Here is a 26550-nt window from a genome sequence, read left to right on the forward strand (position 1 = left end):
CTCGTCTCACATTTTGTGTGTTGTCCTTCAGGCCTGGCCCTAGGACGGCCGCTTCCCTCTCCATCAGATAGGGCACCAGCCACCTCCATACCGGCGAAGGTGCAGCTTCACCCGCCTGGTGTCGTACCACAGCAATGGAAACATTTTGGGGGCCCAAACCAGCAGCACTGCATCGTATTCACAGGCCAGAGAGGGATATGAGGTGAGGCAGTACAAAACATGAAAACATACATACATATACATTTGCCATTAAAGATTTTTATACAATATTATATGCAATATTGTGTTGCATATAAACTTATATTTGCATCTCACAAATATTTGCTAAATTTTCTTTTGGGGGGGAAATATTTGCGTGAAAACAAAATATAAATTAAAATTAATATTAAATTATAAATTAAATCAATACTCGTAAAAGATTGACATTTATTTGCTAAAAATATTTTATTTTTTATTCCAGTTTATAAATCAAATAGAAAAAAAGACTTTCAGACCCCAAATGTATTCTTCTCTCCTTCTTTCAATGTGAAATGAAAATTTCTGCTTCATCAAGAATGATGGAAAGAATTTTCTGATTTCATAAATGTTTTTCTTTCAGTATGACTGTTTTTAATTCATTACTGCTGTTGCAGGGACACTAACTCAGACTGTTTTCAGCATAGTTTTGCTGCCACCTTGACTTAATCTTCATGGCATTCTGCAGACTGTTCTCACAGACCCTCCATGAGACAGGGAAGGTGCATGGACTACAGGAAAGTTGAAATGGAAAATATTAAATCATTGTAAAATTACTTTCTACTTTTTTTCAAGGATAATTTGTTTTAAACAATATGAAATAGTATACGTGGGATACATGTAATGTGTCATTTCAGACATTTCAGAATAAATATTATTTAATCTTAGATGTTTCCAGGAGTGATTCCTTTCACTTTTACTGTGAAGCATTCTACCTAAGACATCACAATGAAATGTTGTTGCCTCTTTTTTTTTTTTTTTTTGATTCTTGGACTCATATATGGCTCTTTTAGGGTTTTTTAAAGACCTGAGATCTTATAGAAAGTATTTTGATTAATTATAAAGCAGCAAGTAACTTTCTGTTCCAGCTGAATAACACAGACAATAAAATCTTACTTATTATGACTGCATTTAATATCTATTTGACATCTTTATGTCACACAGTCAGTGGCATCTTCTTTTTAGTATTAAGGTCATTAGAAATACTCAGCTTGACTGTTCTCATATCAGGAGAAACACTTTCAAAGTTAATGTAGTAAAACTGGGATTGCAAGAAAAAAAAAAAAGACCCATAAAATGAAACCCAAAATTAAAAACCTGAGCAAGCTCATTTATTCAGAAATCAGCTCTGTGTGTGTACCCAAGGACATATCCAAGAAAGAAAAATACTTCCCATCTGATAATTGCTGCAGCACTCAACAAAACTAGCTGTGATGCATCTGCAACCATGCTTGTATGTTCAACACACTGAGATCAAGTTATAAATGATTGTAGCCCGTAAACTTTATTGCTGAGGAGACCGAAAAACCCCAGATGTCAAATACTCAGATTTCTGGCTGATTCATTACAGATGTAACACTGAAGGGGAAAAAGCATTTGTAAGCAGGTGCAAACTCAATATGGAAAGCCACAGAGATAGAAAAATGTGGAATATGGGATAACAGCTTAGTCACCCCTCAGAGCCAAGCCTCACTTTGCAGACTTGTCTGCTTATCATTTAAAAACAAAACAAAACAATTCTCCAAGACCTACCCTGGCTATCAAATATTTAAGCTGTGTAATCACCAGAATATCCTCCTCTGGACTCCTGCATGTTGCTTCAGGGATCAATTAAAGACACCACATCTTCCTTCCAGTCCTGTAGGTTTCAGCCTCACAGCCACTGGGGCCCAGGGGTTGCCAGCTGCCAGAAGTACAAAGCTGAATATTAAATGAGGTACTAAGGGCAAGATGGCAAGGGGGGGAGGAAGGTGAAAGAAATCCATTTGCTGCAATTACTCATGTAAGAAAAGCACTTTAATGTTCACATTCAGAACAAGAACAAAATGTATTCTACTGAAATTGCTGACAAATAATGCTATGGTGCAGCATGAACTGAAGAAGTAAGGGCCCAGTGGTCTTTATTCCCCATACCAGTGGGTAGGAACGGGTTCATTTGGTGTGGCAGTGTGTCTGAGCTCCAAGGGTGGTGATGAGTGCCACGGAGTCAGTCCAGTCGAAGGCCAGTTAACTAGTGGTATACATCAGGGGTCAATACTGGATCCAGTCCTGTTTAACATCTTCATTAACAATCTGGATGATGGAGCAGAGCGAGCGTAGCCTTAGCAAGTTTGCAGATGACACAAAGCTGTGAGGAGTGGTGGATACGCCAAAGGGCCATGCAGCCATCCAGAAGGACTTGGACAGGCTGGAGAAATAGGCTGATAGGAACTTCATGAAGTTAAGGCAACATGCAATGTCCTGCCCCTGGGGAGGAACAACCCCAGGCACCAGGATATGCTGATCATCCAGAAAGCAGCTCTACAGAAAAGGCCCTGGAGGCCCTGGTGGACACCACGTTGACCACAAGCCACCAGTGTGCCCTTGCCACAAAGAAGGCTAACTGTATTCTTGGCTGTATTAGGCAAATTATCACCAGCAGGTCAAGGGAAGTGATCTTTCCACTCAGTATTGGTGAGGCTGCACCTGAAGTATTGTTTCCAGTTCTGGGGGAACCAGTACAACTGAGACATGGACCTACTTGAAAGAGCCCAGTGGAGGGCCAGCAGGATGATAAAAGAACTGGAGCAGCCCTCCTACAAGGAGTGTCAGAGAGCTGGGACCATTCAGCCTGGAGAAGAGGAGGCTCAGGGGGGATCTCATCACTGTCTATCAACACATGAAGGGAGAGTGCAAAGAGCATGGAGCCAGGCTCTTTGTAGTTGTGCTCAGCAACAGGATAAGTGGTAACAGGCACAAACTGGAACAGAAGAGGTTCCCTCTGAACATCAAGAAGCACTTCTATGCTGTGCATTGTGGTGGTTTTATGCAGCTGGGCAGTTGAGCTCCACCACAACCACTCTCTCACTCCCCCCCTCAAGGGGAAAGGGAAGAAAAATATGATGAAGAGGGCTCTAGGGTTGAGATAAGGACAAGGAGATCGTTCAGCAATTATTGTGTCAGGCAAAACAGACTCAGTATAGGGAGATTAATATAATTCCTATTAATAGATTATATACAAACAACATAATTCCTATAATATCTATTACCAACAGGCTAGAGCAGTGAGAAACTAAAAGCAAACTAAAAACACCTTCCCCCCATCCACCCTTTCCTACCTCCTCCCCCCAAGCAGCACAGAGGAACGGGGAATGGGGGCTGCGGTCAGTCCCTGACACTTCACCTCCGCCGCTCCCTCACGGTCCCTCTCTGCCCCTGCTCCCCGTGGGGTCCCTCCCACGGGATGCCGTCCTGCCCGAACTGAGCCTGCGGGGGCTGCCCACAGGCAGCAGCTCTTCAGAACTGCTCCCACACGGCTCCGTCCCACGGGGTCCATCCCCCAGGAGCAAACTGCTCCAGCACGGGTCCCCCACGGGCGGCAGCTCCCCCCAGACCCCCTGCTCCTGCGTGGGCTCCTCTCCACGGGCTGCAGCTCCGGCCCGGGGCCTGCTCCTGCGGGGGCTCTCCATGGGCCGCAGCCTCCTCCAGGCCACATCCACCTGCTCCACCGGGGGCTCCTCCACGGGGGGGCTGCAGCGTGGAGATCTGCTCCGTGTGGGACCCGTGGGCTGCAGGGGGACAGCCTGCTCCACCTGGGGCCTCTCCACAGGCCGCAGGGGAACTGCTGCTGCGTGTCTGGAGCACCTCCTGCCCTCCTGCTGCACTCACCTTGGGGGCTGCAGGGCTGCTTCTCACACATTTTGTCACTCCTCTCTCCCAGCTGCTGTGGCACAGCATTTTTTTCCCCCCTTTCTTAAATCTGCTGTCCCAGAGGCACAAACAACATCACTTATTGACTCAGCTCTGGCCAGCAGCAGGTCCCTTTGGAGCTGGCTGGAGCTGGCTCTGATCTGACATGGGGCAGCTGCTGGGCTCTGCTCACAGAGGCCACCTCTGCAGCCCCCCACTACCAAAACCTTGTCACATAAACCCAATACAGCAGGTGATGGAGCACTGGCACAGATTGCCCATAGAGGCTGTGGAGTCTCCCTCCTTGGAGATCTCAAAATCCACCTGGATCCATCCTGGGCACCCTGCTCTGAATGTCCCCACTTGAGCAGGGGTTGGACCAGATGGACCCCAGAGGTCTCTTCCTACCTCAAACATTGTGTGATTCTGTAAGGAAGAGTTCAAGTGAAAAAAGTCCCTGCCCTGTGACGACTATTTTTTCATCCCCTCTCTGTTTTTGCCACAGGCATTAAAATGGGGAAGCTGTGATTTGGGGCTACTGGGGAAGAGAAGACAGCTGACAATCAAGCAGGTATTGTCCTATGTACTACCGTCCTTGGGTGAGGCAACTTTGCATGAGACAAGGTTTTGGTAATGAGATACTGCAGAAAATACTTTAAACGTAGGAGATGGCTAAAGATCAGCAGCTAGGACAGGGGTTAAGATGCAAAGGAGGAATTCATCTTAGAGATGTGCTATGGCTTGGTATTTTAGTAGGAGTTTACCCTGGGGGACTGCAAAGATTTGGAGGCAGGAGGAAAATGAAGATCTGAGATGGCATCAGGAAGGTCAAGGGATTTCCAGAGACAAGTTTACACAGGGGTGCTTTTTGGATGACGTTGTAAGTTGTTATTGTTTGGAGGGCAGTCAGGCTGGATATCCCTGACAGTTCCCAGCTAAGAAACCACAGTCCTTTGCATGTAGAAATTAAAAATCATTGTCTATTGATTTCTGTCATAGAAATAATATCATAGAAGCACAGGCAGGAATTCTCAGTAAATGTATGTGCCAGTGATAAGCAGAAGACTAGTGTCATCCAGTGCTGCTGCGGTCAGTCCCTGACACTTCGCCTCCACTGCTCCCTCACGGTCCCTCTCTGCCCCTGCTCCCCGTGGGGTCCCTCCCACGGGATGCCGTCCTGCCCGAACTGAGCCTGCGGGGGCTGCCCACAGGCAGCAGCTCTTCAACAACTGCTCCCACACGGCTCCGTCCCACGGGGTCCATCCCCCAGGAGCAAACTGCTCCAGCACGGGTCCCCCACGGGCGGCAGCTCCCCCCTATCAGCGGTAGCTGATAGAGATGGGATTCTCCTGAGGGATTCAACAGAAATCCACCACAGATGCTCTGATTTTCCTCTGCAGGTGCCTCTGCAGGCTGGATGAGTAGCACAGAGTAGCTACCCTTTAGATAACTAATATAGGTGAGGAGAAGCAGACTTAAGCAAATACCTCCAGATGAATGTTACGACTTAACTGCACGATATGGCTGGAAGGGATAGGGAGACCAGCTTCCTACCCACTGCACCTGCCTGAATAATCAGTGCAGTTCTGGAAGATGGCAATGGATCACCCTCTGTCAAACACGTCATGTCTTAAACTCCTGGGTTACTTCATAACTTTATCTTCAGACAATTTACTTTCTGATACTTCTAAAATGTCGCAAATTATTTTGATACATGACAAAATCTATCTTACTCAAAGGCAATCAAACATCCACTAGTTCCATTAATCATCATGGAACATCCTTCACACAGGTGTACCCCTGTGCACTTCATAACAAAAATCACTCTCTATGGCAGTACCTACTAATGAATCTTCTTTAATTGCTGACAGGGGGATGACAACATCAGCTTCTTCTCTGAAGCCGTGTCCAGCTGTTGCACATTCTTCTTAGCTGATAAAGTAAATGGCAAGTACACCACAATGGTCTGGCACATCAAGATTAAGCTGATGGTAATTTTCCTGTTGCAACTAATTTGATATTTTCTTGCTCCTGACTAAAAGCCTGACATTCCCTAGATTTTTCTGTGCTAACCTTACTGTATCAAGGATGCTCTAGAAGGTCAGTTAGTGCCAAGACAACGGGTAGTCTGCAGTTTCTAAGGGAATGTGCAGATAGATAGATCATAGAATCATAGAATATCAGAGTTGGAAGGGACACACAAGGATCACTGAGTCCAATTCTTGAGTCCCCAAAAGACCACCCAAGAAAAAAAATAATCAGTTCATAAATAGATGGATAGCTGAATAGGAGACTTTAAGGCCCACTTGACAGCCTGCTGCTCCACACACCTAACAGCAAAAGTGCAACTGATTTCTGCTGTGCAGGATGAGTATGTTTAAAAAAAAAAAAAAAAGTACTTGGGTAAATCTAATGTAAAATTCATATACTGTAATGCATGAACAGATTTTGAGTTACTGGATAATACAATAGTAATGTCCATGGCCTTTAAAAGATGATCTTGTTCCTCCTTCCCTTCTTTGCTAGTTCAATTATTTATCTCTCTGGCCCAGCATTTTAATTTCTTGTGGTTTTCCCTTCCATCCTACTGCTTTGTGCAATTCAATTCCCAGTTCTCTCTGTTACTGTCAGTAATTACCATTCCCACTTTCCCAGTTTTCTCCTGTAGAGAACCTGGATTTTCCATAGATGGACGAAAATATTAAAAATCCTGGAATATGCTTCTTGCCCTCCCTACAAGAAAATGCCACTGCAGTCATGCAAGCTGGCCCAACTAATTGAGATCAACATGCTGCGATTTTGTGAGTCATCAATAGATCTTGCAGAAAGCTTACAGAGATAAGCAATAGATGCTATTAGTGTGTCTGATCGTATCAGAGGCAAGCAGTCACAGAGTGGCAGGTTATCAGAGGACAAAATTTCCGTTCAGTGGGAAATATCAGTGTTTCAGAATTTGCTTTCATATGCAATGAGAATAGAGATGCAGCGTTTCAAATTTCCTTGGGAAGGAACCATCTAAAAAAAATGTTTTAGAAATATAAAAATAAAATTACTAAGGAAATTCCTCAGTAAATTATCTCAGTGTTGCTGAGTTAGTCTTCTTTCCCTTTGCTTAACCTTTTCTAATAAATAACTATATATAAGCATTTTGATGAGTCTGATATAAAATATTTTGCCTCTGCCAAAACTTAATATTTCTATATTTTTCATTAAATATCAAGCAACCAATACATCTAATTAGCATTTTTATATCCTCAAATCAGCATTTTCTGATAGAAATTATTGGCCAGCTCTACTTACATTTACAATTCCCCTGCTCGAGTGTTGTCAATAGCAACAGTAATTTATTCTCCTTTAGAAACTGCTGGTGGAAGTTGCCCACCAGGTATTAAGCGTGACTTACCCGTGACCCTTCAGGTGAAGCTCGAAAACATGGCTGTTCTGTAATTTTCCAGACCAAATCAAGCCTCTTAGAAGTTTTCTGCTCTACTTGAGACAGATGATGAAGTTCAGAACAATTCTCATAGTGCTCAGCTGTTTGCTTGCTTAATTGGTGCCGAGTCAACTTCATTTAAAACAGGATCTTGACATCAGAGAGTGGGAGGCAGAGATTATTCCTAAAGACTTTCTTTGTTTCAAAGCTTAAATGTCTGTGTCTCATGCTGACTTCAAAACAGGTAGGAAAATGTTTATCTCGCTGAAAAGTCTTCCAGAGTTTGGGTCACGAAGAAGAGGTAGCTCCTGCCACTAAAAGAAAAGATTAAAAAACAAACTCTGTGCTTGGACTTCTTGCCAGCAAGGAGCTTTTCTCATACGTTGCTTTAGGGAATTTATTTTTATTAGTTGTCTTAGCCTGTTTGGCGATTTGCAGAAAGTTCCGCATCCTCTTTAGCTCGTGGCATTTCTGTTGCCTTGCCAGGCAGCAGTGCGAGCACCAGGTGGCACTCGCGTCTCGCTGTTCTCGAGGCGTTTCCACCGGGACAGAAACAAAGGCTCTCCCTGCCCGGGTGGACAGGATGCTGGGGAAACCTCTGGGCAGGCTTGTGGGGATTCTTCTCCGACTGCAAACGACATTTGTATTCCGGAAAGACGATCAGTTAGGAACCTGTACCTTAATGCAGATTACTACTCTATCTTTATCTCACGGTGAGGGCATAAGATACCCAAAGTAGGTAACCTGGAAAGACATACCAGTGAATAGTATTTGGTAGTTATTATTACTATTATTACTTCTCATTCTATTACTCTTAGAGGATCATCTCTAGAGAAGAGAGAAAAAAGACAGAGTAACAGTTTTGAAAGGTATGTAAGAAATTTATAAGAAGAACATTTGCATTCACCTTTGCATTCCCCATGAATAGCATAAAAACTAATGGGCTCAAACTGACACAAGGGATATTTAGGTTAGACTATAGACAAAATGCTGTAATAGAGTGAAGCACTGGAAATGATTGCACAGGGTGGCTCTGGAGACCTCATCACACTCTTTTGGGAACAAGTGGGACAAACTGGTTAAGGAGGAAGGGCAGCTGAGAAAGGACTAGAGGACTTGCCAGGGTCCCTCATAGTGCTCTTTTCTCTGGCTGGACAAAATAAAAGACTTTACTCGGGTTCTCAAACAGCATCTTGCCCAATGGTACCGGCTGCATAAAGTCAGATAAAATTCTTAATAAGCACTTGGTAACTAGCTTTTCAGATCCAAACATGTTAATTGAAAACTAATTCAGATACATCTGTGCTAAAAGCAATCACCCCTTTGGATTGCATCCCATTCACATCCTTAGATTTTACATTCAAAAGAGAGATCAGGGGATAAAGAAGCAGCTCCTTTGTCTTGTAAAGAATTTCTATCCTTCCCTTTGGACACATTTCTTTTTAATACTTGAAAACATGTGTTTGGCTGGTTGGCTTGGTTTGTTTCTTCTAGCCCTTCAAGCTTGGAAACAGACTCTGCTGTATATATGTGTAACAGTTTCCCACACTGTGGGCCATAAGGATAAAACTCAGACTTGAACTAAAATAGAAAAGAAAAGAATCATATTTCATGAACAATGTATTCTAACATTCCTCCATATCACACAAGTGAACAGATTTCATATAATAACAAACATGGAAATTGTAAGATAATTTTCTGAGACTGATGAAATAAAAATATATTCCTTTTACTAGATGAATGTGATGCTTTTGGATTGGATAAAAATTCAGAGATCAGTGAGACAATGGTAGAGCCCTTGTTTTTGGCATTATTTAAAATGTGTGTTGGGGGGGTCCTTTTAAAACTTGGTAGAGCCTTTCAAATTGAGATACTCAGTAGCTGTTGGTGACCTTTGTTAAATAATATCCTAATTTTCCTTTCAGTGAAGACACTTCTCATTTTTTGTACAGCAGCTTTCCGGTGTTAGACTCTTCCTGGCACAGACACTTCCAGCTCCTGCAGTGTCCATTCCCTGTGCCAGCTGCTCGGCAGTACACGGGTAAGCGCTGTTGCACAGCTCCAGAAGCGAACCTGCTAGTTAAGTATTTCCATTTGGGAATGTCTTCTCTTTGAAAAAGACTGAATGGGAATTAAATAAAATGATATAATATGAAGCTGCAAATACTGAAATCTTTCCTAATTTAAGGCATTTGGAATGCTGATACTTCAAAGTGCCTTCAAGATATTAACTAATGCACACCCACCTTCATGACACAGGTAAAGACTCATTTACAAGCTGTCAGCCCAAGGCGACCTGGATTAAAACACTCACTCCCTGAGCTTTGGTTACACCATGCAGAGATACACTGAGTACTAGAAATCACGCTTGTATCAGTCCACCTTTCATCTATGCTGTCATTTTTGTCATAGTTGTCAAACTCCCCATGGTGAAGTGGAAAAATTGCTGTTCCTCCCTCCTCCTCATTTTTTTTTCTCCTACAAACATATATATGCAAAGAAGCACAGGCTAAAACTGTCTCCAATTGAAGAAGCCAATTCTGGTACTATGTTTCAGTTTTACACATTGATTTTTCCGTGCGTGTCTCTCTAATTTCAACTGTGCATACTGGTCACTACTATATCTTACTAAACTAGGAGTCAGCTCAAGGTTGACTGGAAAGCCCTAATAAAAAGAATGAACAGCTTTTACTTTTATTATGAATAATAATCTTTCATTAAAATTACTCCCATCTCTCTCAGCTCCCTTCTGGATGGATTAACCACATCACCCATGTAGATTGCTGATATGTTGTCTCTGATGTCTGAAGCAGGCAGAAATGGAATTGAGCAGTCCCAGAGAAACACTTGACTACAGTAAAGTGGCAGATTACAGCCATCAAGAGATTTTCCCATCAGACACTATAACCAACCATCCTGAAAATGGTTAATAAAAAGACTTGACAAGAAATCCACATTAGTATTTAGTTTTTAGTGAAGCAAACACATTTGCTTGTATCCCTACAGCCATTTTAGTCTTAATTCTGAAGTTCCCACATTCTGGTACAGCATCCCTCTCTAACACCCATGTATCTTTTAAGAAATCCATCTCTCTTTCTCACCTTTCTTAGCACTAGTCATTCTAATTATCACTGAGGGAAAACTGTAACAGTTTTATAAACAGCACACTAGTTTGGATTTTAAAATATATGTTAACCATATCCATCACTGAATCAGTTTGTAAGAAGATATTTTATTAGACCAGATGGTGCAATTAAGAAAAAAAGAGAAGCCTGGATACAACATAAACATTGAACTTTTCCCTTTTGGAGCAATAAGTGCATTAGTACTCCTTTTCAAACCACTTTGATCTTTAAATGCATTTTATCTTCTATTTCTAGAGAATTAAGGAAGTCAAAACTGACATCAAATTTCTGATTTTAGTGGGAAAAAAATATGTCAGCTGACCAAAAAGGCAATCTTTTTATTCATGGATTGCTTCTTCTCAATTTGCCATTTTGTTTTATTCAGATTTCAAAGGAACAATTAAAATCTGAAGAAATTCAGTTCCTGTAAAGCTCTAGTTATGCTAATTTAACAACAGCAGGCAATTTATAGACAACAGGCACTAAAACTGAAAGGAAGCTGATTCTGCTTCCGAGTCTTAAACAATAAGTTCTATTTCAGTCTACCTTGAGACAGAATTAAAGTGATGGGTTGTTGTTACTTTTTAATTAAAGCAGCGAAAACCAAACCAAAGAATTCAGAGAGCAGCAAGAGAACAAAAGCTTGGCACACAGATTTTCGAGCCTGTTTGTTGCACAGGGGCAGCGGAAGCTGTAGGAAAGCGTACAGTAACAGTAGTAATGAAGTGATAAGCTGTGTTCTGAAATGCAAAAGGTGAAACACTGCCTGTGTCAGACCGCAAAGTGATAAGGACAAATAAGACATTCAATAGCACCAAACTTCTCTCCAAAGTTGGAAAGATCTGAAAACCGATGGTGCGCTAAGATTCAGGTAATATGAAACTGAGAATATTAAAAACAAACAATAGAAGGCGGGGGAGTTTCAGCTGACATTTTCAGAAATGCATTTAGTACAAGAAAGGGTCCCTTTGGACTAGAAAGTAACTAACATAACCTTTTAGAAAAAGAGTCAAGGGACCCGACAGGAAAATACAGAGCAGTCACACTCACAATCTACTTTCAGAGATCAAAAGGAAGAATAGTTAAAATAGCCAGGCTTCTCTTGCCTTCAAATGCATCCTTTGTTAAGACTTCTTTGAAGATCTCTCTGACATGCTACTCAAGAGAGATGCATCCCTTAGCTAAGATGTCCTAGAGCACTTGATAACACAGCCCACCAGCAATGAACGTCTAATGTGAAGAAAGAGGCATCAACAGATAAGGCAGAAAGTGGAACAATGGGATAAGAATAACAGGTTGTCATAAACGAATCCTTCGCCTGCTGAAAGGAATGTTTGCATACCTTAGAGATCCGTGTTAGAGCTGGCTCATTGCTTTGTCAACAAGTCAAGAGAAAAAAAAAAAAAAAAACCAACAACAACAACAAAACCAACACACACACACACAAAACTCATACAATGAATTGAAGTTGTTTGTGTGTCTTGTACAATAACGGAAGAAAATGCACTTTAAGGCTGAAAAGCATTAAGTATGCTAACACTGATTTACTCTCTCTGACATGTCTCTCCTGGGGATTGTCTGCAAGGTGCCAGCTAAAGAACAAATACCCTGGTAACATCAGACAAAACAGCACAAAGGTTTGCAGATGTCTCTTCCGAACCCAGCTACTGTAGAAAGTTAGTGTTTTCTCTTATTTTTTAGGGACGGGTCCTCAGCTGATGTAAGGTGGCACAGGTCCAATGAAGTCATGATGCCAAAAGTTAAAACTAAGCACATAGTTAAGACCTTATTTTGAAGCAGAACAGCAGTTCACGCTACGCACTGTTAAGCCCCAAATGTCTTGAAGGGGAAATCTGGTGAAGACTCAGCTGCTGAATTCAGCTTTCTGGAGCTGCAGTACAACGACTTTACCCACAGTCACCATGAAGCATGTCCTTAAAGCCATCAGCGTTAAAACTTCACTGCTTTCACGGACCCTTTCGTGACTCAGTTCCTCCTCAGTGCTATTTGCTTGCTTGTGTTCCCTAATCTTTTACACGTCACAGCAATCTAAATTAGACTCTAAGTGTCTCAGTGTAGGGACTTCATCTCCTCTTTGTTAGTAAAGTGCCACATATACCCATGCTACAATATAAATAAATAATAAGGCTAACAAGGTTGGCTCTATATATAGGGACTTAAAAGGCCAGCTATCTCAACATCAATCCACCACTTTATTAGCAGCCAGTGAAGCTTGCAGATTCCTGGCCTAATGTGCACTCGCCAGCCAGTTTCAGTTGGCAGCTTAGCTGCAGGTGACAAAACATCTTTTCTGACTGCATAAAAATATGCGTGGAAGCAAAGAGAAACCCAAGAAAATAATATCCACTAGAAAGAAAAATGATACAGGACAACAAAGAGATTTAGAAGCTGGGGGAAGGAGGGATCTATAAAGCCCATGATGATTCGAAAGTGCAGAAAGATGTTGGATTCAGTGATGCTGATGGTGATTGATTGGGCGTTTGGCAATATGCATCTCTTGTTGTTCCAAGCTGCTTCTTTGAATTCCTGTTCCCTTTTCTTCGTCTCTTTCATCTGAAATAATCTGTCAATACAGGCAGCATGGGAATGGAAACTGAATCCCTTACCTGACCAGGACTGAAAGTGCAGGGAGAGGGAAAGCAGGAGATGCAATGAGAGTGTAGGCTTTTGCCAGGTGCATCTGCTAAATAATGCAAACATGCTAAATAGCACAAATTGCATCTTTTGTTTAGTGTCCAATGACTCAGACATGCCGTTTCAAATTTCCGAAACCAGGGGACTAAGGGCAGAACTGTCAAAGGTGACTCAGCTTTCAGAAGTACTTGATTTCAGGATCTCTGGCCACTGGTGTTTTTCACAAAATGCTGGTATGTTTAGAGAGGAGCACTCGGCACTCCCTGAAAGAGACTTCAGGTTGGGTATATTATAGTTCAATCAAACCGTATCATTAGTGACCTTAAGACATCCTTGAGACAGATTAAGCGTTTTACGGGACGAGATGGGGGAAGTGAAACAAAGGCTGGACAAGGTATGGGTGACGACACTGATAAAAACAAGACCCTTGTGTCCTCAAACGCAGTGAGGTGACTAAGGTCACTAGTCTCTGCATCTCATCTATGCCAGATAGTTGTATTGAGACAGTTTTGTTGACACACTGTTTTTTCCTTGTATGCACATGGACTCTATAATATGAATTCCACTGTCTCCTTGATCACCTCCTTGAAAATATCATTTTTCATGTCAGAGTAACGCAGACTTACCAACACACTCTCCTCTTCTTACACTAGAAGAGAAGTGAAAGACCTGCAATGGCTGTGAAGTCCACAGCGGGCACCTTGAAGTGAAGTCCTTGTGTGAGTTATAAGTGGTGAGTTTGAAAGAGCTGCCAGTGAGCCACTGTGAAGGGAAGGCTGTGTCTAAGGACACTGGGCAGAACCCAAGGACCCATGCACGTACCCATGCTGCATGTAGGGACCATCAGCTGTTTTGTAAAGGGGAACATCTATGGTACAAGCAGTGAAGAAGTTATTTCATAGAAAGTAAAATATAATTTAAGTGCATGGCAGGGTAGTCAGTGCCAGAAAAGAGAACAAAACTAATCAAAGAAAACGTCCCTGCATAAAAGTCAAATCTCACTCAGATACAAGTCCTGTTAACTTCAGCTCATGCAGGAGCATACAAATTTTCAGATTAAGGAGGGTTGCTGTAGACATTTCTGTAAGGAGGTTCTATCTCACCACAAATGAACTTAAATGGTTTTACAATTCTTTTCCTTTTCTTACTCTTTCACTGACTTTTTTTTTTTTGACATCTTTACTCTCCTTTCCCTTGCCTACAATTCATGCTGAGAACAAAGACAAAGTACCAAAGTGTCATTTTTAAATTCGGTATGATGGCCTTTCACCTTTGAAGTCCTTTGGAGGACAGCAAGTCTTGTGTTTAAATCACTAAGCCCCTTCAGAGGAGATCTTACTTTCTGTGTGGCTTCATCAGTCAGACCCACAAAGAGACTGCTTCCCAATTTCTGTTCTTTTAAATGAGACTCCCTTAACTGCCATCGCCACATGGCACAGTAGGCCATCTCTGCAAGATGAGGGGGACGGTCTGTTTTGTCACATTCAGCTCTCCACTGCAATTAGAATCTGCTTGTCTGCTAACTAAACCCACTTTGGCTGCCTCACAGCCGCATTTTCCTTTCTTTACATTCTCTACTGCCTTCAGATGCATTTCAGCCCTCTGAAATGGAGACGGTTTCTCAGGAATAAGCTCCAGATCTACGCTGATGACTCTCAGTTTTGCCTCAGCAGGTGACTTCCCTCCTTCCATGCTTCTGCGTCACCTAACATTCATCTTTAAAAATAAAGAACACTGTTGCACTTAGGACACTAGAGCTTGGACGCCTGCTTCCGATTTTCAGCCAGAAGCCTCAGACTTTTCCTGTAGATTTGCCACTGGGAATGGGAATGGGGTTTGCCTTCCTGACTCAGCTGTCCACTCCAAGCTCTTCAGAGAAGCATCTCCAGCACTCTGGGGGACATCATTTGCTGCAACTGTCTTTCACGCTCCTGTGGCTGATGGGAAAGTCTGGACAACAGGCTTCATCTGTGCACCACAGCTTTCAGATGACTAATATTTATAAGGAAATCCTATCACTACCCACTCTCCATCCCAGAGCTTTAATATGGTAAAAACAACGATGCCCTTCTTCCATCTGTTACCAGCTGTCTCTGTTCAGGATATAAAATGTTATAACACTCTCATTCTGTGTTTGAAGAGTGCAAAGTCAGATAAAAGAGGGACTACGTGTGCCTCTACTGCAGAAAAGGTTGCAGCACCACTCCAGCCCTTGTCAAACATCAGGCCAAGCAGGGGAGGACACAGCCATCCTCCAGCGGCAGTGGAGAGACGTACCAGCAGTCAACCACATCCATCCAGCTTTCCTCTGCTAGCCAGCAGGAAGCTTACTTGAGAATGATTTTCAATAGCCTTTTAATTTGGCCTATATTCAGCGTATATTCCACAAATATTTCATATTTGCTGAATTTGTTATTATCACAGAATAGATTCAGCATCAAGTATGTGCAATTGCTTGCCCTGCAAACTATGTTCAGCTGTGTCTCTGATCAGTTTTGCCTTCCGGACTGATGCTTCCTCTTCTTGACTTTTTGAGACTTTGAGGAGGAGAAAGCTGCAAAGCCCTGAATGTTCAGAATTGAAATTTTTGATTCCAATGATAATTAAGATTAAGGTAAATATGAAAATCAAATCTACACCCCATATCCAGTCACAAATTTCCAGAATTCAGAAATATGCATGTAAGTCACTGGTCAAGTGCTGTTTTCTAAGAACAGATCCAAAATGGTGTGGATTTATCCACCACGGCTTAAAATTCCCCACTAGTTTTCGGTTCATCCTATAAATCAAATGGTAGGGAAGAAGGTTCTTCGAGTTCAGATCCTGCTCTTAACATCCCAAGGATCGTGAGCCCCAGGCATTTTGGCCTGAGCTGACCTCTAGTCTTGATCCAGCATTGAGAAGACAGAGAGATCCAGAAGCAGCAATTATCACTATAACAAAGTTGAAGGCATCAGGAACAACATAATGAAGAGAGGCTGCTGAAGCAATTCACTCGCTTTTCGCCAGGAAGCCAATCTGTTCCTGGCTCTCACGCTCATATGAAGGCTGTGCTCAAATTTAGGTCTTGCCATATATGGTCAAATCAGGATCACATCTCTGCCGAAGGAACATTTCATTCGAAGTTATTTTCTACTTCTAATTTCTCCTTTAGCTAAAGAACACTTCAGTGAAGTTCATTCTGAAAATGTTCTCCCTGTTATAAACACACCAGCATATATTGGCATCTTCTCATGGTGTATATAGGGAACATTATCAGCAGCAGCACAATTGCTGTAGACCAATTATACTGCTGACATTTACTAAATAACCGTCAGACAAGACAAGACATGAGTTGCTATCATTCTAGTGTGAAAACAGATGGGCAAACAGTCTTGTTCAAACGATTCTCAGAATCCTAGTCAAATAGTTAAAATACATGAGGGGTCAGAGAGAACCGATTTTTTCATCTACATTTTGCATATAATGATTTACAACATACGGATGACTGGATATACCTGTATACAGATGACTGCACACATTTCAGAGCGATACACAGGCCTGTACAGATACAGATACACACCTACAAAATATAATGTACAATACAGCATTTGTAATAATACATCTTATATGTTTCATATGCTTTCATAAGCTCCCTCTCCTGGATGTAGATTTGTGTGTTGGATACATTATTAAGATGTGACATTCAGCTGCATATAACTGATTTAAAATTTATTTGTGGTGTCTGTTTCTTCAATTTTTCAGAAATCACTTATGTGCTGAATGACTTTCTAACATCCCTTATTTAGAAGGGTCAATACTAATCTGATTTTCGTGTCAACCTTACAGCACAAAGCACAGCAATTTCAAAAATAAAATTAGTTATTATTTTGACAGCTCTCCAAAGTGTGATGCTGGCCTGAGTTTGGAATGTCAATAAACTCAAAGATAAGCACATGCTTAAGTACTTCCCTGGATCAGAGCCAATAAAACCAGCTGAGATGAAGGATTCATTAAAGGTAGACTTATGAATTGCTAGCACCGAAATGGTCGCTGAAGGTTTTTAAGTAGATTACGGAAGATGGTAACAAACAAAGAGAAGAAAAGAGACACTGTTAACTACCCCTGTTGGATGTTTCAGGAAGCTGAGTTGAAGAGAAGGATCTGCCAAAAGCATCCCAGTAAGAACCTGACTCTGTTCCTTCAGACCATGTGTAAAAACAAGACTGCTAGTGCTTTCCACTGATCTTAATATGGCCCTGAGCAATGGGGATAGGTGCAGAGCAGGTGCAGTTCTGCGTATTGGATATTCCACGTGCATTCACATCCGTCATTTATGTCCACATTCAGAGACTTGCAAAACATTCTGATGCTGATGGAAACTGAATCTGGATTTTCCTCAGAAAACGAAAACATGGTACAGATGCACAGCTGAAGTGATGCAATAGGATCACCTGTTAGTTGATAAACAATTATGTGTATGTACAGTATACGAATATAAGTATGGTCTGCAAAGGGATTTAATAGATTAATTAACTTCTGTTTTTACACAGCATTATTTCAGTATTTTCAGTATAACAGACGCCAGCACTGCCCTCAGCCTGAATTCCTGGTTTATGTTTACAGTTCCCATGTTCTTCCTGTGTTGCAAACCTAGAGCACCAACGAAAAAAACAGAAGTGGGGTATATATATGTAGATAAAAATCTGGAGAAAAACAGGTTGGATGAACTAAACCCCACTTTTCCAGTAAGATCTTTACTGTCCATATGCAACACAAGATCTTGAGACTGAAAATTCTAACACTGAAGACCAAGGCATAGAAAACTACTGACTCCTCAGTATATTTCCTCTGGGAGGATGAAAGATTGTTGCTCCCTTTGGGATTATGAGTCTGAGAAGCATTGTTATTTCAGACCTGATGTTTAGACAATTAATGACTCAATGAAGTCTTTTCCTTTACTTCAGTAGCTGTAGGCCTGCCCCTAATGTCATTTTTTTCCCCATTTAGCCTGTGGATTTGCTATGATTAACATCTGAAATATATCGCTTGGGCTTGTGTTAATTAGTTTAGCTGATATATTACAAGTTTTAAACTGTGTTGGTCATGGAAGGCTGAACTATGGGGTTAATTAATTCTGAAGAATTTTAACCACAAACAAAAGTATCGTAAAAATGAATTAAAATTAGGGAAAGGCTTTTCTCTATCATACATTATTAGAATACCATCAGTGCTTAGGTGGCCTGACAAGCCACATTTCTTCCCCTCAGCTTGTGTTAGCTAGATTATACAAGAAGAATCTACTCTCAGTCTGAATTTCAGTTACGCCCGCGAACACATACATCTTAGAAATGGCCCTTTATTTACTGTCAGCTAGACCAAGTTCATCAATCCCACATTCTGAAGTCTCCCAAACCAAGATTTAAATTCTGCAGCTCACATTTCGAATCTGTATGAATCAAATTTTTAAAGTGTCGCTCTCATTAGTTTTCAGTCAGGATTGTCAGTTAATGAAACACGGGATGGCACAGATCCTCAACTCATGTAAATTCACCCTGCCACTGATAGCTGGCTCTTTGACGTCAGTGGAACCATGACAATTTCCATCAACCCCGACATACATTTTTTCCTCCTGTTATCCACTTCCCCGAAGACATGAATCGCTGGATACTGCCACTGCTGTCATACGCTGCCATATAGACAAAAGAAAAGTCACTTAGAATCTCCACATTTCATGCTATCAGAGGATGTGGATTTAAAAAAAAAAACAACACAACAGTTAAACTTAAATGACAAATGATGAAACACTGACTTGACCTTTGCACTGTAGTTTTCTTCTTTTCATGCTTGAGGATAAGCTTTTAATTCTCCTCATGCCTGCAGCTATTACTCAGCAGATATCGGCTGCTGAAGGACCTCTTCCCACGCCCTCTTAATAGGGTATGTTTGCTCTGTCACTTCTGGCACTAATGGAAGCAGCATCCCTAAATACATTTCTATCATTTAATATTAAGATGAAGAAGAAAGATGGGCTGGCCGAGTTGTGTCTCTGATGGGAAGATGTGCACAGGCTGACAGAACAAAAAGGAGTACTTGAAAGAACTGTATTTACTGGTCCAAGAGAAGGATTTTCCTATAGCACGTGGAACTTATAACAGTAAATTATAATCCTGCTAAATGAAACTAAAAATTCTTTTCATCTTTGCTGCAGGAGCAGCAGCAGGGCACAGACTTTTACCTGTAAGCACTCCTTCTAGACCCAGACTTTCATCCTGTAAAGACTGCAAAAAAGGATTTCACAGATTTTTCTGAATTAGAAAAAATATCACCTTTTTATGTTTTATTTACATATGCATTTTTTTACATATGGTAATTTGGCATCTGCACATGAGAAATAAAGACATATGGCTCTGAAGATCCTCAGCTTATGCAGTGAGAGGATAATACCTGTAGAAATTAAAAATGGAAAAATAAGTCTACAGTAAAGTACTGCTCCTTGCAGAGTATCTTCTGCTCCTCTAGGTATATATTTCTTTCAGCTCTTCGGTCTTAGAGTGATGCATGGACTATTGTTACAAGCGTCATATCAAGAGCCCAAACCTGTTTTCATGTTTGAGCCTTTCTTTAGCTGATAACCACATGGGTGGTGTTTCCTAATGCTTTTCAAAAAGGGTTAGTGCTAGTTAAAATAACATTTTAAAAGTCCAACTTCTTACCCCTAAGCTACAATACTTGCCACATGTGCCAACAACGCCCTTAGAGCACTATAATGGGAGAGATTTCAAATCCCTACCTGAACAATAAATAGTATGCTTGAAGGAGTTTTGTTAGCTTGTTTTGTTGTGTTTTTCCTTCTTCCTTTTTTCCTTTCCTTTCCTTTCCTTTCCTTTCCTTTCCTTTCCTTTCCTTTCCTTTCCTTTCCTTTCCTTTCCTTTCCTTTCCTTTCCTTTCCTTTCCTTTCCTTTCCTTTCCTTTCCTTTCCTTTCCTTTCCTTTCCTTTCCTTTCCTTTCCTTTCCTTTCCTTTCCTTTCCTTTCCTTTCCTTTCCTTTCCTTTCCTTTCCTTTCCTTTCCTTTCCTTTCCTTTCCTTTCCTTTCCTTTCCTTTCCTTTCCTTTCCTTTCCTTTCCTTTCCTTTCCTTTCCTTTCCTTTCCTTTCCTTTCCTTTCCTTTCCTTTCCTTTCCTTTTTTTTTTTTTTTCCTTGAGCAATCAAACTAATTAGCTTCTTCTCATGATGCCACTTTCTGGTCTGTTTCACTTCATTTTTTTTCTCAAACTGAGAAAAGCTATGTGATATGTCATTCAGATAGTGCTGGCCAGAAACATTCCATCAAAAACTTTCATTTAATGAAAAGCTTCTTTTCCATTGACTGTCTTTAGCTACTTCTCTCATCATACATCAAAAGAGGAGCACTTTTAGGGCACCTCTTCCTCCCATTTCAGATATAAAAAAAATCAATGAAAAACAAATAGCAAGAATAATATGTTTTCTAACTAATTCTGTTTGGTTGCACCACATGTGCACTATTCAATGGAGACTGAAAATAGGTGGAGGAAACATCTTTGTTGACTTCTAGAATTTTCATTTATGGGTTTTTTATTTTTACCTTTTTTTAATGGGGTCTTTTAACCTCCAAATCAAACCTTCCTGTTATTACAAGAAGCAGGCAATTAGAGCTAGAGGGCCCCATTATGGCTGCTTTGAACTTAAGGATGGAAGTGCACCACAATAACAGCCCAATGCAACAGTCACAGCAGTCACTGATGGAGGTAAGGTGATTTGTCAGCGTTGCCAGTGCATATTAAAACAGTACAATGTCACTCACTAAAGCAGCAATATTTCAGCTAGCTCTGAAGTGGAGCTGAAGATCCCCTCAGAGGAGCTGGCAGTAGGTCTCAACATGAGTAGGGGGGCTTGTGCTTTCCTGTTTTTCCTTTTCTTTGACAATTCATTGCATTATTTTAAAACAGCTGCATTTTCTCAGAATCCATTGCAACGGCACCAAGTAATTTTAAAGAATTCTGCCTCACTACCCTTAAAGTTTCTCTGCCTGCAACCTTGCTTTTTGCCTAACTGTAAAGACAGAAGCAGCCAGGAGAGTTTTCTTAGGGCTGAGACAGCTCCTCTGCTGTCCCTGTTAAAGCATCCTCAACAGCAAATGGCAGCCCCTATCAAAGGAACATCACTGTACTTCTCATCTACACCAGCCTGATAAAGTAGCAGAGAGGTTGATATTTGAAATCTGTGTGGCTGAGGCTCTTTTTTTTCCTTTTGTCATTGTTATTTTCAGCAAAAGCACTGCCACTGTCTGTGGTCGAGTCTCTGCTCACAAATGACTGAAAGTATGCTTTTCCCATCCAAAGCAGGAATTATCTGAATACTCGGAGCATTAGCATGTTCAGAGACCCTCATGCTGTCATCCTGCATCTGACAGTATGCTCACTCGCCTAATAAGCCTTTTTGAGTTGTAACCTCAGAACACATTCAGATCTCAGATCACTAATTATCATCTTCATTCCAGGAAGAAGCCTTGCTCCAGATACTGACAAACTTGTGAAACTGAACTAACACCAGACTTCTCACTCACTTCACACAGTTCCTGGAGACAGCATTTGTTCATGCTATATTTCATGTTAAAAAGCCTCTACAACAATAAAAAAAACAAAAAACAAAAAACAAAAACTTCACCAAACTCCATTATCCTCTTAAAAATGCCACAGAATACAAGATTCTGAGCTTTTTTTCTTTAGTAACTCTCTCCTCTTCCATCTCATTTTGCATTTCAAAGATAATAGACATATAAACAAATTAAAAAATTATTTATTATGGATATATCTTCTGGTGAGACTGCATTAGAAAAAGAAGAGTAGACTACCTCGCTCAGCTAACACCCTTCCACCAACAGTCTAGAAGTTAACACGAGACAATGGTCATTCCCAGTAGGCAGTATGCATGTTGCTATTCTTTTCCAAAGTCTAAGAGTCAAGTAGTATGCACGTGGCCATGCCAACTGGCCTTGCACCAAGACAACAGACCGATGAACGTTTGTTAGGACAGTTGCAGCTATATAGAGTCTGCTGAGCATGTTTCACACATAGCGTACCCTCTAAATTACAAAACACTTTCCAACACTCCATAACAAAATTAGGATATACAACATGCAAGAAAAAAAGCCTACAATCTAATATGCAATTAGCACAGATCAGGCAGATGATGAGCTTTGCTGTTGTCCAAGCCTGCACTAGCTGGGAAGGCAGTCAGTAAAAACGGCCAGATGTTGTATATAGATTCCAGGCTATTATGAGAAATATACTGCTTCTAGTAATTATGAGATACATCTAGAAGGTTGTATAGGAACAGGATGGAAAACTGCAGGGAAATATAGGACATCCCCCCACCCTGTTCTGTAATGTATTGCTTGTAATATTGCACAGAGGGAACGTGGCCAGAAGTTTTGCATAAATAATGTCAATGAGTCAATCCAGGAAGCCCGCAACGATGCATCAGCCTGGAGGGTTGATTTGTGTTCAAACATCTGCCTCCAGCTATGTTTTTTTGCTATCTGTTGTTCCATTCCCTAGTTCACATAGTCTTATATCATCGGGAAGACACAAGTGGCATTTGACTTACATCGAGAGATGATGGTTTTTGTGGACAGGATGTAGGCTATATATCTTTCCTGTCCCTATAACTTTTCCTGTACTGCCAGCTATACTGCTGACTTCTTTCATGGTAAATTAGGACACTCCAAACAACTTACCCAGAAGCTATTAGGTCCCTTTTTAATTTATCTTCTTTGCTGTGAAATATACAATCTCTGAATCGCAAACTGTTCAGGACGGGGACTGTTCTTTGCACTCACACACCAGAATGAGGTTATACTCCTGCCTGGAGTCTTCTGCTGCTACCATAATGTATTAGCCACTGCTAAATAACACGTCTTTTTATTGTTTAAATCATTCTAAAGCTACCAATAAGAAAATAAGATGAGCAAAATGCATCTTGGGATGAATAGATTACGTGAATGAATGTCCAAATGAGGAGGTAACAGAGGCAGAATGATTCAATGAATAGTTACATGCATAGTGGAACTACTGACCAGAATGCAAAAAACTCTCGGGACCAGATCTGTAACACTAGAAGGGCTGATCTTACCTTCTTGTTCATACATATTTTACATGCTATCCGAGTTTGCAGGCAATATCTGATTCACATGCAGGAAGGGTTGTAGAACCTGTAGGAAAAGAAACCACAATCTAAACAAATTGACACTGAATAAATTACAATTAATTTTACTGATAAAAACGAGGTTACAGGCAAAAGATAACATCTCTTGCCACAGATATAAGAAATGATGAGGCTTTCAGTAATTCAGGAATACAGATATTCTGTGCAGTCAGCTGATGGATGGGCAGCACCCAACATGTGCCAGTGGTGCGGGCTTGTTCCTGTAAAGTCAGAGAGAAAGTTTTCACCCGTTACTAGTGGTTTTCAGTCAGAGAGAGAAATAAACCATTAATAGAGGCAGATACGAGAGAAACCCCAGGGTGCTGTGCCTTCCAGGGTCTAGGACAAAAAGCCACCTAATGCAGAGCACAGGAGGGATCTCCTCGCACAACGAGGACACGTTTCATGAAAGAAGAGAGCACAGCATCTCTCTGCTACCACGGAATGAGTCACAGGACTATCGTCTGTCAAAACCGTAATGGGAACTGTGGCTCCAACTGCGGAGGGACAGTGGGAAACTGCATACTAGCAGTGACCCCTGAAGAAAAAAAACACACCTTTGCACACCTGCTTATAATGTTAATAGCACTTAAGCAGTCAAACCACGGTGCACACTAGTTTTTCTCCAGTATTAACTACTGTGCCGTCCAACACAAAGTCGTTTGTCACCAGCATTGGTTTAACAGCTGCAGAAATATAATTAGTCCTTCCATCTCTGTCCCACTGGGTACCAGTCACTGCTTCGGTGGTCTCTTTGGATATGTTTCTGTCCTCTGCTGGACAGAGGTCAAGTTTTCCAGAAGCTAGTTGCTTGTATAAATTACAGTGCACATATTTTACATCTCATTGTGATGCTTCCTTTTGCAAGCATCCGCTTCTTTGCAAATGTTCCATTTCCAAGCCGTTTTTGTGCAAGCCCCAGGAGAAACCATCAGACGAGCATGCTGAAAATTCATCCATAGGCATCATTAATGCACATCTGGCTGATGAAGACGTACAGTTTATATGAACTGCAATTTGGAAAGCCTCCTTGTCCAAACAGCTAGTCCCACAAGACACCATTTGCTCAGGAAAAATAGGACCGGGGGAATATGCTGAATGTCCAGCACAAGAAGTCACACACAGCCAACAGCTACTCTGGGGCAAAAAAGAAAAATTTGACACTGTTGTGTTTGAATAATTTCCACTGTCAGCGTTTGGAGCACCGATACAGCTGGAGGCTGTGAGAGAGGAGCTGGATAGTGAGCGACCGAAGGAGATACCAGCTAGTGGGCTTGGGTCTAAGGGCACCATGCCGAGATCATGTTGGGACTCTCAGATGTCTCTTCAGAGACAAGCAACTGGGTGGTTGCAAAAGCAAGAAGATGGTAAGAATGAGACTGCTGAATTGGGATACCCTGGGGAAAAAATAATAAATAAGTAAATAAATAAATAAATAAATAAATGTATCAGGCACTTCCTTTAATTTCTTCCTTTATTCTTCTGTCACAGTTATACTGAGAGTGCAGACTACCAGCCATAATGGGCCACCGTGTGAAACATGGGGAAAGATATTTCAACAATCTTCACGCCAAAACAGGGAAGATGAAACAAGTTCTACGGTGTTTAAAGGAGCAACATTTCTGAGATGAAGGTCAGAAAGAAAACTTTGGAGAGATAGAGAACATACCTGCCATGCTCAAGAAATGGAACTGCAGGACCCACTGCAAAAGGACAACAAAAAAACAAGCTACTGCATGCTTTAAGCCCCCCAAACGTACACTGAACTATCACACTTCACCTGATTTAGCCATCAGGCGACAAAGCTTGCAAAGTTTACTGTGTTCTCATATTATGGGAAATGGATGTGACCGAGTTATGCAGGCAATGCGGGTCCTGACAGTATCTATCTTGTAAGGGAACCTCACAGAGCCATTCTGAAATTCAGAGTTTTACAAATCACTTTGTTAACTCTGTGAACACGCAGAGGCTGGGCTATGGCAAACCACTTAAGTTGGTTACCACTTGCATTAAACCCAGGAGCCACGACGCTCACCCTGCATCTTTCAGCCTTAGCAGAAGGTGCCAACAACATATAGCAAACACAGACAAGCTTGCACAGGGGATATGCAGAGAATGAAGGAGAAAAGAAGCAATCAGGGAGGCTTCCACATTGATCTCTTGCGGTTCTTTTCCTGCCTGCAGCAGAGGCTGTGTGACAGAAGCACGTAATGGCAGGGTGGTTATAATTGCTCCATTGACAGCTTGCCCTCCGTCCAGAAAACTGCTGTACACAGCCTCTGCTGAGCAAAGGCCTGGAGTACTGACCTGTGCTCTGAAGCCTGGGGCTCCCATCTGATTTAATTTATTCCATCCTACCTAGCCGTGCTGTGGATGGTCTTGCTTTCCTGTAAATTGCTGCCTTCACAGATCATGGAGATACTTGTTTGGGTGGGGAAACCAACACTGGCAAAACAAAACAAAACAAAACAAAACAAAACAAAACAAAACAAAACAAAACCCACAGGCACAAAAAGCAAATCCCCGCTCCACCTCGCCTAATCACAGTCCTTAAATGTTTCCTTTGGCCTATAAACGCGATCTTTGTTGAATTAAACCCCACCCAGTTTTACCATCTGTGTTGGCCACAAACACGCTAAAGAAGTTACGTGCGGTGCTGCTCTCTGTCACAGCCTGGTAACAGCAAAATCGTGCCTTGCCTGCTTATTGTTGGCAAAGGTTCCAGAAAGTCCTATTATTTCTCCTTGAATCCGCACATAAACACTGACTGGGACAGGACTGAGAATGAAAGTCCTTTCCTGGTTAACACATTTCCCCCAGGCCCATCTGTCACCCTCAAAGCAGCGTCGAAGCGCGGCTGCTAAGAAATACTGCGAGGGGACCTGGGAGGGAGCGTGCTCTTCTTTAGTCAAGGAAAACAGATGATGGTCCAGGAATTCCACCAGTTCTGTTTATTTTTAAATAGAATGATTCAAATTGCCTTGCAGGCACTGAGTTACAGAAAATTGTTTGAAAGAAAACAACAGTTTTCCTCTTGCCTTACTACTGAGGATTTTTTGCTTTCTTGACAGAACAGAGCCATGAAAACTTTGGAGCTGCTCACAGTTTGAGTTGGAACCTCTTAAAATATAAAAAATATAAAATCATAAGCCATTATTATTGTGAACATGACACTGACCTCGTTACTCTTTAAAGAGTTCTAATTACAAATTTAGTTTAAACCTCTTTT

At 41.5% G+C, this 26550-nt stretch overlaps 2 long non-coding RNA genes across 2 annotated transcripts; one reads left to right on the forward strand and one right to left on the reverse strand.

The window, feature by feature from the left end:
- Window positions 1–5703: 5703 nt before the first annotated feature.
- On the reverse strand, window positions 5704–26346 carry LOC308189435. Its single transcript, XR_013946369.1, has 4 exons — window positions 25629–26346; window positions 23250–23328; window positions 7307–8080; window positions 5704–6918 (listed from the first exon to the last, which is right to left on the reverse strand). It is a non-coding gene; the product is annotated as an uncharacterized lncRNA (long non-coding RNA).
- LOC308189436 lies at window positions 7938–10564 on the forward strand. The gene is made up of 4 exons (XR_013946370.1): window positions 7938–8049; window positions 8155–8205; window positions 9262–9377; window positions 10079–10564. It is a non-coding gene; the product is annotated as an uncharacterized lncRNA (long non-coding RNA).
- Window positions 26347–26550: the final 204 nt, after the last annotated feature.

This window comes from Anser brachyrhynchus, assembly GCF_964034855.1.
Source record: "Anser brachyrhynchus genome assembly, chromosome: 2".
In the NCBI taxonomy this organism is placed as follows: Eukaryota; Metazoa; Chordata; class Aves; order Anseriformes; family Anatidae; genus Anser; species Anser brachyrhynchus.